The 14,210-nt window shown below is 39.1% G+C and overlaps 1 protein-coding gene across 2 annotated transcripts in view; it reads right to left on the bottom strand.

The window, feature by feature from the left end:
• nrg1 (neuregulin 1) overlaps nucleotides 1–14,210 on the bottom strand; it is a 402,950-nt gene that overhangs the window by 194,677 nt on the left and 194,063 nt on the right. The window lies entirely within an intron of this gene.

Below are 14,210 nucleotides of genomic sequence, written 5' to 3'. Positions count from 1 at the left end.
ATTAATCCCTCTGCCTTTCTGTTTTTACAACCGTTTATTCTTCAAGTACTTATCCTTTTAATGGTTTCTATTGAAACCATTTCCACCAATCCCAACAACTAACACTGACTGACTACATTTTCCTGAGCTCTTTTTTCCCCTGAGAAGCTCTGTGTCCCATTGGCTAAACTCCCCTTCAGTCTGCCCCATCTTCAACCTCTTGGGGGGTGGGGGGAATCCTCTAAACCAGCGGTTCTCAACTTGGGGTTCACAGACCCCTTGTTTAATAGTATTGGTCCATGGGAACCCCTGCTCTGAGCCCTACATGATTTGAATAACTGGTTTATAAATATGAAAGATCTAGAGTGGTGGGCCAAGTGTGGGTAAGGGAATTATCTTCGGTGGGTGCCTTAGCTGGCATAGGCAAATTGGGTCAAAGGGGTTATTTCCATGCTGTGTTAACTTTATGACGAGAGAAGATGGTGGAGGCGAGTACTCTTACAACAGTTAAGAAGCAACTGGACGAGCAGTTGAATCACCAAGGCATAGTAGAGTGTGGTCCAATTGTATTAGAAATAGGCACTTAATATTCAGGATGAATGCGGTAAGCCGACGATGCTTCTGTATTCTATGACTTTATAACTATATGGCTATCAAATTATCAAACAGTCCCCGCTGCTGTTAGGACAACAGCATTAATTTCTTTATCTTCTCCATGAAACTGTCATCCCTGGAACTATTTCAGAAACCTTCACTGTATTGTCCATAAAGGGGTGCAATGTTCCATCCGGAAGGAACTAGGATCTTATACCAATAAAACATAACTTCCTTGGTTTGATGGGTTTTATTCATCCACTCTGTCCTTTTTAAAGATATTCACACACACATTATTTTAGTTGCTCAGTGCCCACTCTATCTTCATTCACTTTGACTCTTCAGTGAAAATCTTGACAATGAAGAATAAGGTCCATATGTAATCTGCTCAAAATGTCTGCTTGGGGCTGATGGAAGTAAGTGAATAGGATGTCCTGCTTGTGTCTTATCAAATTCTTAACATGGATTTTAAAGGAAAATTAGACAAATCCCATTACTTCAAAAGCCAGTCTCACTTCCAAACTTGGAATCTGGACTAATCCTAAGAAGTGGCTTTCAAGATTAGTTTGCCTGACTGCACAACTGATATGCAGATTGAGAATTTATTTTCTTTCATGACAGTTTAAAATATTTTCCATGGATTCGACCGAGATTATGTGCCCAGCAATGTTCTATATTATTCCCAGTTTGAAATGTAATTAGCCACATCTGGATTCGCAATTAGCCACATTTGGATAGTGGGGAATGTTTTGGATAATTCACTAGAGTCTTTTTCCTTCTAATGTCATAATTTAACTCCTTGTACTGAGGTTATTGCTTTGACTGGTAATTTTTTGATTTCCCCCTTTCCTGTAATATAGTTGAACTGATGGGCATATGCGACCTCAGTTTCCAGAAGGCATTTGATAATGTGCCACATCAAAGGCCATTCAACAGACTACAAATTCACAATGGAGGAGATAAGAAGACTATCTGGCAAATAGAAAATATTAATACATCTTCTTTAGGATGGGCGTATGTAATCTAATGTAGTGGATTGGTGCCGGAGTTTCAACATTTTACAATTTATGTATTTTATTTAGGTGAAGACACCAAATACTGTATACGACTACTAAATTTATCTATGATACAAAGGAAAGCAATTTGTGAAGAGAGTATAAGGACATAGAGATATTTAATCTTCTAAATATGGCAAGATGTTAATTATCCATTTTGGTTGAGAAAACTATGAAAGAAATATATTCTCGACATTATGAAAAAAATGTAGTTCTCTAAAATACAAAGGGGTTGAGTTGTCCTGGTGTATAATTCAAAAAGGCTAGATGGCATGTGAAGCAACTGATAAGGGAAGCCAATCTTATCGTTTATTGCAATGGGAATTGAATATAAAAGAAGGGAGGCTATGCATCAGTTATGTAGGGCACATCTGGAATAATGCATGTAGAACTGGTTTCTTTATTTAAAGAAGGATTTAAATGCAATAGAAACTATTCAAAGAAGGTGTACGCTTGGAAGAGTAGAATGGCTGGGTTGTTAAATGAAAAAAGATTGGATACATTAGGCTTTTGCATTTAGAAGGGTCTGAGGAGAATTGATTGAAAAATAAGATCTGGAGAAGATGCTTCTTCTTGAGGGAGAAACTTGAATGAGGCAGAGGGGTCACTGTTTAAAAATAAAGAATTATATTTGTTGGTACTCTTTTCTTCAAAGGACAATGGTGGAAGCAAAGTCTTTGAGTATTTTTAAGGCTGGGGTTGAAAGATTCTTGTTAAACAAAAAGCTACAAAGTTGTGTGGTAGCAAGAATTCAGAGCTGAGGTTATAATTAGATCTGTTGTGAACCTAGGCTTAAACTGCTGGGTGGAGGCAGGCAATCTCACATTTAAGAAGCAACCTAATTTGTATATTCAAAATAATTAAATTGGATAATATTAATGGTTATTAAGGGCTCCATTTATTTGATTCAAATTTTAACAAGTTATAAACCAACATTTTACATGTAGTGGCAGCTACCATGGTTGATTGTCATCAATGGATAAGACTATCAGCGAAACTATTGAGTATTGCCAAATCAACACTGGGATGAGAGTAATTCTCAGATAGTATCTATCAGGACTGGAATTGAATACAACACCGAAACAGGAGATTCTACAGATTGCTTCTTCTCTGCATCCATTAGTCGGTGTGGTTTGAGTGAATAGGTGAGTTGCATTGCTGCAGTATTACTTTGGGACCCACATTGATGAGATGAAACTCTGCTCCATACATTGGGCTGAAATGTAATGACCAGTGCGGTGTCAATCTGAATCGCAAGACAATTTAGTTAACAGTTTACCAACTTGATTGGAAATTAGAAGAGGTTTAGTTTAAGATATGAATTCTTCATTCGAATGAGAATAAAGTTACCACTGAACAAAACACCACATTAAAACCTGACATTATGGAAGGTGTTCTAGAACTTAGAACATTACAGTGCATTTCATGCCCTTCGGCCCATGATGTTGTGCTGACCCTTTAATGTACTCTAAGATCAATCCAACCCCTCACTCCTTCCATGTTTTTAATATCCATGTGCCTATCTAAAAGATGCTTACCTGTCCCTAATGTACTTACTTCCACCACAACCTACCATTCCCTCTCTTAAAAAAAACCTGCTTCTGACATCCCACCTATATATTCCTCCACTCAACTTGCAATTATGCCCCAGGAGAAATGTCTTCTACTGTCCACTCGATCTAGGCCTCTTATCATCTTGTACACTTCTATCAAATCACTTCTCATCATGCTTCTCTCCAAAGAGAAAAGCCCTAGCTTGCTCAACATATCCTCATAAAACATGCTCTCACATCCAGGCAGCATCCTGGTAAATCTCCTCTCAACAGTCCCTAAAGCTTCCACTTCCTTCTTATAATGAGACAGTCGGAATTGAATACAATAATCTAAGTGTGGTCGAGCCAGGTTTTATAAAGTTGCAATATTACCTCCCAGCTCTTAATCCATCAACTAACGAAGGCCAACAAACCTCAATAACACTATCAACTGATCTAAGCTTTTCCTTTTTAACGTTTAACTCTTCTTTCAAACACTTGCATGCTTTTGATTTATAATTACAGAAAACACTGTTTTTGGAGTGGTGGACAAAATCTGTACTTATTGAAGGAAAGGATGCAAATGATAAACAACGTATAATTTACCAAATTTACTGCTTGATATCAACATCAATCCATCCCTGTTTGTTGCTCAATGGCTTTACATGACCTCAAACACAGCTATCCTTATGACCCACTTGAGTGAGATTATCATGATAATCTTCGATTGTTTAAAAGTAGACATCCATGGTTTACCCAACAGAGAATGCTTTCAACCCATCAGACTGCGTCTTGGATGTAAAAAATCGATGTAGCCAAAACCTAGCACTTTTGGTACATTTAGATAATATGGACTGGTTGAAGGGAATTAAAATTTGCCCCGACCATTCAACAAAATGAGAATTCATTGGCTGGTAATGTTTTATAATATTAACATGGCATTGAATGTTACTATTATAAATAATTGTATTATATGGATAATAATTATCTTGGGGCATTGAGTAAAATGATCAAGAAATACTGAGATGAAAAGGTGTTGAAGGACCCTTGAAGTTCTCAACAAGGAAATTTCTTGAGCTTGGTGGTGCTAATTCATCAACTGGTCTCCTCTCAGAAGCGAATGGAGGATTTTGGAGACCATATTAATTGCTGGTGTCAGTATTCCTGTGAGCAAGCTGTTTATAGTTGCTTATTTTACTAGACGAGATGTTCATCACAATGAAGACTAAAGGTAACTAAAGGAAAACTAAAGTAGTCCTTTAAAGATAAAGGATTACTAAGAATTACATTTCATTGAATGCATAGCATGAAAAAGAACTGTCACCCTATTCAGTTCATGCCAAATTGTATGCGATAGTTGAGCCCTTTCCTGTTTTAATTGTGGTGACAATATTATAAAAACATCACTACATTGTAATTATATCTCAATAAAAGCCAATATTGAATGGAAAAAAACTTACCGACTAAAAACCATAAAATCAATATACTTATATATAATTGGATATTAAAACAGAACTTCCTGTAAAGATGTAAAAGTGGCAAAAGTTTTCATTTCTACATTTAATAATGTGGAAAATTGTTTTTAAATAGCTACTCAACGTCCAACTTTGAGTTGTTCACACTGTATTCTGTACAGATTAGCAGGAAGTGTACATCCCATTGGCATCTGGCTGATTCTGTGACCATGTAATATCCCCCAGGTACATGTATCCAACCCATTTACCTCGGCCTCATCCTACACCGATCCAATATAATTCAGAGTCTAATGGCAGAGGCACAATTGGTTCTTTTCAATGTTTCCAACATAACGCACTTCCTGCCTCTCATGTTCTGACATTCCAGGCAGTGTTGTGGCGATATTCTGAATCATACCCCTTATACATCTGTTCGGTCTGAGGTGAAGTGCAGGGCTTGTTCATTATGGGTTTTTTTTGCCCATCCTTATTTCATACTGTAATTTCATCTTCATGCCACTGTTTGGTGCTATAGGACCTTCATTGGAAGTGTAACTAGCTAGGCATTTTCAGTGACCAAATGTGGCCGTGAGAATTTATAGTGGAAAATTGTCAACAGAAAAGTGCATTAAGTTTCTAAGTATATTATGATTAGGGAATAAGCCTCCTTTCACTTCTATAAGCGATGTTAAACATGGACTATTATCAAGAACTATCGATTTCTGTGTGAATAAACAATATAATTTTGAAAGTGGATCCACTCAAATTCTTCACATATTCAATCTTGCAGGTAAAGTAATGCTGACCATTATCAGGAGTTCAGCATTATTTTGCCTACAAGATCGAACATGAGAGGAATTTGAGTGGATCCTCTGCTCAGAGAAGTATATTATTTATTTACACAGAAATCGATAGTGCCGAAGATGAGCCTATCATTTATACACTACTGCTGTTCAGATCCAAGGCTGGTAAGTGTAATCATGCAGATCTTAAGTGTGTGCACCAAGTTCTTGTTATTGCCATTAAACTGTTAATTTCCATAGAATAATGACGCTAATGTCTCTCTTAGTGAGAATTTTATATTAGTACATTAAGCATTTACAAATTCCTTGCCTAAGATATAAACTATGTTTGGGTGTAAATTAAACATTAATAAATAATAACCCTTTGTGGAATAAGCAACAACAAAAACCTCTATGCATTCGTTTACATTTGTGTTTAAGTTTTTATTTTCAAGAATAAGTTTTCAAACTTTGCAAGAAGTATTTATTTTAAGATATTAAATTATTTAAAGGATGGGATAGTGGGGCTGCTGAAGGCACTAGAGACAGGGATTACTCTTGTCCTCAGGTGCTGTCTATCTATATGGAGTTTGCATGTCCTCTCTGTGAAAGCTTAGGTTTCTTTCAACTGCTCTGACTTCCTCTGACATCCCAAAGGCATTTAGGTTGGTGGTTTTATTGGCCATTGTACATAGAGAAGTTGATGTAGTGGTGTTCTGCAAGAATCTGTACTGGGACCTTTGCGATTTGTGATGGATATACATGAGCTGGATGAAAATGTAGATGAGTGATTGGTAAGTTTGCAGAAGATATGAAGATAGGTGGTGTTGTGGATAGTGTAGAAGACTGGCAAAGAATACAGCATAATATTGGTCAGTTGCAGACATGGGCAAAGGAATGGCAGATGGAGTTTAGCTCAGATAAATGTGAAGTGGTGCATCTTGGGAGGTCAAATGTAAAGAGACAGTACACTGTTAAGGGCAAGATGCTTAATGATGTTGATGAGCAAAGGGATCCTGGGGTCCAAGTTCATAGCTCCCTGAAAAAGGCTACTCAGGTTGATAGGATAATTTCAAAGGCATATGACATGCTTCCCTTTATTAATCGAGGCATTGAGTTGAATAGGCAGGAAGTTATGATGCAGCTTTATAAAATTCTGGCTGGGTTATATCTGGAGTATTGCATACAGTTCTGGTTAACACATTATAGGAAGGATCTCGGGGCTTTGTAAGGGGTGCAGTAGAGGTTTACCAAAATACTGCTTGGATTAGAGGACATGTAATATAACGAGAGAATGGACAAGCTTGGGTTGTTTTCTCCGGAGTGCCGGAGGCTGAAGGGAAAGCTGATAGAGGTTTATAAGATTATGAGAAGCATAGATAGAGTAGCCAGACAGTACCGTTTCCCCTGGGTTAAGAAGTCTAATACCAAAGGGCATGCATTTAAGTTGAGAGGGGTCATTTCAAAGCAGATGTGAGAGGCATGTATTTTACATAGAGCGGTAGGTGCCTGGGACGTGCTAGAGGCAGATATACTAGAGACTTTTAAGAGATGTTTAGATAGCACATGAATGTGAGGAAACTGGAAGGATATGGACACTGTGTAGGAAGAGTGGATTAGATAGGTTGTCCTTTTGATTACTAATCAAAGGGCCTGTTCCTGTGCTGTACTATTCTATGTTCTAAGAAAATGTGGAGAGAATAAAAAATGAGATTTTTACAGGATCCGTGTGTAATGAGTGGCTAATGGTCAGTGTAGACCTGATGGGATAAAAGGCATCCACAATGTTTCTCTTTAGGATTATCTGAAAACTGATTATATTAGTAGAAAGTGTAGATTCAGTTATTAGGGTTAAAAAGCCACTTTAAGAAATGGTTGATCATTTCCATAATTGACATACTCTCCCCACCTTTGAGCATGTCTATAAGGAGTACTGTCACAAAGAAGCAACATCCATTATCAAGGACCCCTACCATTCAGGCAATGCTCTCTTCCCACTGCAGCCATCAGGCTCCTGAACCAACATGGAAACTTCACTCAACACTGAATGGTACAATGGACTCACTTTCAAGGACTCCATAACTCATGTTCTCAGTATTATTCATTTACTTAACAGTATTTATTTATTATGTTATTATTTTGTACTTGTACAGTTTGTCCTTTGCACATTGATTGTTTGTCAGTCTTTGTGTGTAGTTTTCCATTGATTGTGTATTTCTTTGCTCTGCTGTGAATGCCTGCATGAAAATGAATCTCAGGGCAGTATATGGTGACATATACATGCTCTGATAAATTTACTTTGAACTTTGAAGAAATAAGAATAGAAGTAGTTCTGATAACCCTGCTCTGCTATTCGATGAGATCGTGGCTGGTCCAACCTTAGCCTCAATCATCACAGTCTCCCTCTCATCCCCTTGATTCCCTATGGATTAAAGATCTGTAAGTCTCTACCTTGTATATACTCAATGATTCCATCTCCTATGCAAGCACGTCCTTCCTTATCAAAGGAGATCAAACTCCACACAATGGTGCAGTTATCCAGCACTCTGCAATGTTGCATCAAATCTTTTTCACTTCGTTCCCTTTGCAAAAACAACCTGAATTATTTTGAAATATCCTTCTAAACTACTTTCTGTATCTACAAGCTAACATTTTGAGTTTCAAGGTTCGAGATACATTTATTATCCAAGTATGTATGCAGTATACAACTTTAAGATTTGTCTTCTCCAGACAGTCACAAAACAAAGAAAATCATGGAAGTCATTCAAAGAAAAGCATCAACCCCCTCCCCCATGCACAAAAAAATTTGCGTAAATGTCAACAAGAACATCAAATCCCTCCCCCACGCTGGTTAACCATTTGTTAACCAGGACTCCCTGACCTATTTGTGCTACAATATTTTGCAGTCTCACACCATATAAATATTTTCTCATTCTTTCTGCCATCTTGCATAACTTCACATTTCTCAGCATTATACTCTATCTGAAAAATTGTCTTTATTTATCACCTCCTCAACATAGTCTGTGCCCAGAAGCATTTCTCAGAGTTCTTTTGATTACGGATGAAAAACCTGAAGAGCTGAGAAATAATATTGGCTCAGAAGCTCATAATGCACAATTAATTTGGGTGGAGACAGGGAGAGCAGATAAAGGAAATATAAAAATCTTCACTACTTCACACAATCGTCACACTTATCGTCACTAAGTCGTCACTACCTCCTCCTGTAGATGCTGTCTGGCCTGCTGAGTTCTGCCAGCATTTTGTGTTTTTATTTTCTTTATTTCAGTTTTTTAAATCCTCCTCACCATTTCCTAAATTACCCATCTCGTGATTCCTTCCTAGACTGCAACTGCTGAAGACTGCAGCATAAATCCCTGTGGCACACCACTAGATGCTAGCTGCAAATCTGATAATGAAGGATTTCCCATTAGCTGGTCACTCCCCATGCACGACTTTGGATACTGTTGGGGGGGAAGAGGACAACCTACGGGGAAGGCACTCAGGTTCCTGGCACTGAGTCTGGCCCTGTGGTTCAGAAGGGAGGGGGGTGATGACAGGGATTCAGTAGTTGGGAGAACAGACAGGAGATTCTGTGGACATGAAAGAGACTCCCTCATGGTATGTTGCCTCCCAGGTCCCAGGGACATTTCAGATCAGCTCCACAACATTCTAACGGGGGTGGGGGGAAGGGGGTAAGCACCTGAAGTCATGGTACATATTGGTATCAACAACATAGATAGGAAAAGGGATGAGGCCATGAAGAGATAATATGGGGAACTAGGTAGAAAGCTGAAAAACAGGCCCTAAACAGTGGTTATCTCTGGATTTCTGTCTGGATCATACTCCAGTGAAGGTAAAAAAAAAGGATTATTTAGCAAGTTAATGAGTGGCTAATGTCAGGGCTTCTGATTTGTGGAACTTTTCTGGGGTATGACTTGTACAAAAGGGATAGCTTACAGTGCCTATAAATAAGTATTCACACCCCCCACCCGCACCCCATGGAGGTTTCATCTTTTATTGTCTTACAACATTGAATCACAGTGGATTTAATATGGCTTTTTTGACACTGATCAACAGAAAAAAACTGTACACCTGAACTCAAGGGCGACCAATATCCAATGCCCATCTTGCAAGAGCTGTAGGGGAGGGTATAAACTAGTGTGCCAGGAGGATGGGAACAAGAGTGATAGATCAGAGCATGGGGCAGTTGGTGTAAAAGTAGATGCAGCATGTAAAGAGAATGTGAGGAAGGATAGGGAGTGGAAATGGTATCATTGCAATGAGTTTGATGGGCTGAAATGTGTCTGTTTTAATGTGAGAAGTATCAGGAATCAAGAATCAGGAATAAACATGGACCAGTACAGGAATTTACAACAATGTGGCTATTGCAGAGACTTGCCTGTGGCAAGGGCAGGAAAGGCTAATGAATGTTCTGGAGTGTAGATGGTTCAAAAGGCACAAGGAGGGAGTTAAAAGAAGTGGAGAGTGGCATTGCTAATTAGAGATAGTATCACAGCTGCAGGAGGGAGAACATTGTGGAGGAATGATCTACTGAGTCAGTGTGGGTGGAAGTCAGAAACAGGAAAAGGGAAAATCACTCCGTTGGAAGTATTCTATAGACTCCCTAAAAGCAACAGAGATGCTGAGTTGCAGATTGAGAGGCAGATTTTGGAAAGGTGCAAAAATAACAGGGTAGTTGACATGGGTGACTTCAACTTCACTAATATTGACTGGTACGTCTTTAGTACAAAAGGTTTAGATGGGGCTGAATTTGTTAGAGTGTCCATGAGTGATTCCCAACGCAATATGTAGACAGGCTGACTATATTAGGCAATGAACCTGGTCAGCAGTCAGGTCTCTTGATGGGTGAGAATTTCAGAGAAAGTGAACACAACTCTTTACCATGGCTGCGGAAGGGATAGGAGCAAACAGTATGGGAAAGTATTTAACTGGGAGGGTGATAGCAACATTATTAGGCAGGAACTTGGGATGGTAAGTCAGGAACAAATGTACTCAGAGAAATGCACACCACAAATGAGAAGATTGTTTAGGGAGCACTTATATGAGGTTTGTCCCATTGAGATAGGGAAAGGATGGTAGTGTTAAAGAGCCATAGTTGACCAGAGATGTGGAATATCCAGTCAAGAGGAAGAAAGAAGCATACTTAGGGGTTAGGAAGCAAAGATTATTGAGAGTATTACAAGATTGCAAGGAAGGAGTTTAAGAAGGCACTTTGGAGAGCAAGAATGGGACTTGGCGAGTAGGAATAAGCATCTGTACTGTGCTGTACTATTCTATATGCTATGTTCAAACTCTGCTTTCCTTTTTGCCTTCCCCTGTGGGAACATCAAATAACTCTTAAGATTCAGTTTCCATTTTTGTTCAGCTTCCAACCATGTACCTGCAGTGAATATCAGATTAGTACCAATTTATATCTATTTGGGCTATCAGCTCATCAATCTTATTACAAATTCTGTATTAATTCGGGTAAACAACCATTACTTTAATCTCATCATTTTCCCTTTCTCTGAATCTATTTACTGTTACTTCCTTATGCTTGTATGACTTGTCCTTTCCTGATACACTTAATACCTATGCTACTGTCCTGTTGTATTGGCTTTGCGTTTCTCTTGCCCTTCTAAAGTACCCTTTTACCTGACCCACCAACTTTTATTTCCTGATTTGATTCTCTCCCCTTTGGTCCTACCCTCAAGTTCCTATACCCCTGCTGCTCTAGTTTCAACCCTTCCCAAGAACCCCTGAAACCCTGATCCTGCTGATTTGTAAATTCTGGCTTGTATAGGTCCTGAAATTATTCAAATCCCTTAGGAGCTTAAATTCTTTCCTCCAAATCATCTCTCCTCACATTCATCATCACTACTTATTCCCCTCTCCGCGCTTTGTACTGCATCGGGCAGCAAGCTTGCGGTCTTTTTTTAGCATTTGTCTGTCCTTCACAAGGCAAGGTTGCTAGCTCAACATGCAACACAGCGCGGATGGGAGAGATGCAAGGAGCCAGATGGATTCGAACCAGGGACCACTTGCCTTGAAATCCGGTGCAGATGCTGCTATGCCACCGGCCACCACTTCCATCAGCACTATTCTTTCTCTATTCACACTAGAACATGGCAGTTGTGGCAATCTGCAGATTGCAACCTCTATTGCTTATTTTCCTTCCGAGCTCCCTAAACTCTGCCCGGAGTATCTCATCCCTTCTTCTACTTAGTCCTGTTATGGATAATAACCCTTGATGATGCTTCTTCCTTTACAGGCGTCTCTGCAGCTATTCAATGGCATCATTGTCCTCAGTACCCAGGAGGTATTGCACTTTCCTGGAGCCATGTCCACTATCTCAGACTGACTATTAAACCCCCCTTTCTATAGCTGAGCCTCCTGTGCAGCTCTAATCCTGTTTGCTATCCCATAAGGAACCCTTACCCTCACTACTATCAAAAAGGGGAAATCTGCTTTAAACTAACTTCTGATGTCAAAATGGAGACTTTCTGGAGGACAATGCACATTCTTGGAATTTGATTGTACACAAACTTCAATAAAGTCTGTTGCAAGGCTGCATTCTAAAGACCAGCACCATGGTAACCATGATGTAAAACAATTGTGATGACGGAATTTTATATGAATGAACTGACCTTAGGCTACTTGTGTTTAGAGCTGCAGAAGAAACAAGATTGCAATAAAGAAATGATACAAACAAGATTCAATGGGGGGGGGGGCAGTGATTAGTCATTGAAAAGAGAAGTTAGTATTGCTAGATTGTCAGATATCTGTTTCATGCTTAGAGCAGGGAGTGAACTCTGAGAAGATCCTGGCCAAAATTACTCCCAAACCAGTGATAGGTGGGTTTGAAAAAAGAGTGATTATGGATCAACAAGGCTATGAGACCCTTATACCGTACAAGTGGTGTGGTCTCACTCAGTTTTGACTCATTGGCGCAATTGTTGTCAATGCTGCTAATTTGAAACCATAGTTACTACGCATTGCACTTTAGGTGTTTCAGTTTTATAATCCTTGCATAAAGAATGAGAATTCTACTCTCAGCAGCATGAAGCTTTCTTCAGGAATTTGATTTTCACTACAGGCGTGGCCAACTCCAAATGCAATTTTTTGATCTATTGAATCAACAGAGATCTGGCTAGCTTCAATCACTTGGTATCTATGGGGTTAATTTTGTCTAGCACAAAGTAGAAGGCTTGGGTGCCCTTCTCCATCACTCTATATCACTGTGGTATGTTTCTGAGCCACACAGATAAGGGATTCTCCCCGTGATCGGTTAGGTGAGAGGGTCTATGACATTTAGGTATTTCCTGCTTTGATTTTCTCCCTTTTGATTCTAACCTCAAAGTCCCATTCCACTGCCACTCTAGTTTCAACCCTTTGCAAGGATTAAGGTGAGAGGGGAGATATATACAGGAACTTGAGGGACAACTTTTTCACCCGGTGGTCAGTATATAGAATGCGCTGTATATAGAGGAAGAGGTTGAGGCAAGTACGTTAACTGCATTTAAAATGTACTTGATCAGGTACATTGGATAGGAAAGGTTTCAAGTGATAATGGATCAAGGCTGGCAAATATCTTAAATGGGAATCTTGGTCAGCATAGACCATTAGGCTAAAGTGCTGTACTCCGTGACTTCAAACATCAGTATCTTTGAGGAAATACAGAGAATATTGTGGTGGGTGAGGACAGTAAAAGTTTAAAGGGTTGAAAACAAGGCGTTCTTGAGATTGTATTCCATCGCTCTGGTTTACACTACCCTATGCTTCAGGTAGAGAGATTCCCAAAATATATTGAAATGATTTGTCTTCCTTTTAGAGAACCATTCCTGAGCAAGATCATACTTGTATAATGCAAACTTGTTTGCCTTTTTAAGATCTTCATTTTACCTTTGGCGAACGATTATATTTGCATCTACATAATTTAGAGCCATGCATCCAAGAACTGCTCCTGTATTGCTTCTGTGCATTTCTTACAACAGATTAAAGTCTTATAGGCAGCACACCAGACTTCAGCATCATCTACTTCATGAATCAGTCACAAGACCAAATGCTTGGTTTCAATTTATTGTCAAGAGTCTTGGTGATCAGTGTTAATCTTCCTTCTTCAGTAACCATTTCCTATTAATAAATTCCTTCCCAGTGAAAATCCAGTTTAAAAGGGTTAAATTTTTAATTTGTCAGTTATGGCTGGATATAACTCAGCAATATATAAGCTTGGCTATTTTTGGTCAACCTTTTTTTTCAATATATATTCTTGAATTTGAACGGTCATAGAGTCGTAGAAAGTACAGCTGAGAAACAGGCCCTTTGGTCCATATAGTTCACACTGAACCATTTAAACTGCCTAATCCCTTTGACCTACACTGGGATCATAGTACTACCATCTATGTACTTTTCCAAACTTCTTATTGACATTGAAATCCAGCTTGTATTGCACCACTAGTGTTGGCAGCTCATTCTACACTCTCACAACCTTCTGAGTAATGAAGTTTCCCCTCAAGTTCTCCTTAAACTTTTCACCTTTCACCCTTTACCCATGACCTCTGGTTGTAGTCGCACCCAATCTCAGTGAAAAAAGCCCGCATTTACTGTATCGATACCCTTCATAATTTTGTATACCTTTTTCAAATCTCCTCTCAATCTTCTACATTCTAAGGAATAAGGTCCTAACCTATTCAAACTTTCCTTATAACTCAGGTCCTCCAGACCTGGCAGCATCCTTGTAAATGTTCTCTGTACTGTTTCAACCTTGTTTACATCTTTCCTGTAGGTACGTGACAAAAACTGCACACAATACTA

This window comes from Hemitrygon akajei, chromosome 4 (assembly GCF_048418815.1).
Source record: "Hemitrygon akajei chromosome 4, sHemAka1.3, whole genome shotgun sequence".
NCBI lineage: Eukaryota > Metazoa > Chordata > Chondrichthyes > Myliobatiformes > Dasyatidae > Hemitrygon > Hemitrygon akajei.
Note: the sequence above shows the minus strand (reverse complement) of the source record. Positions and strands in the feature narration are given on the sequence as shown.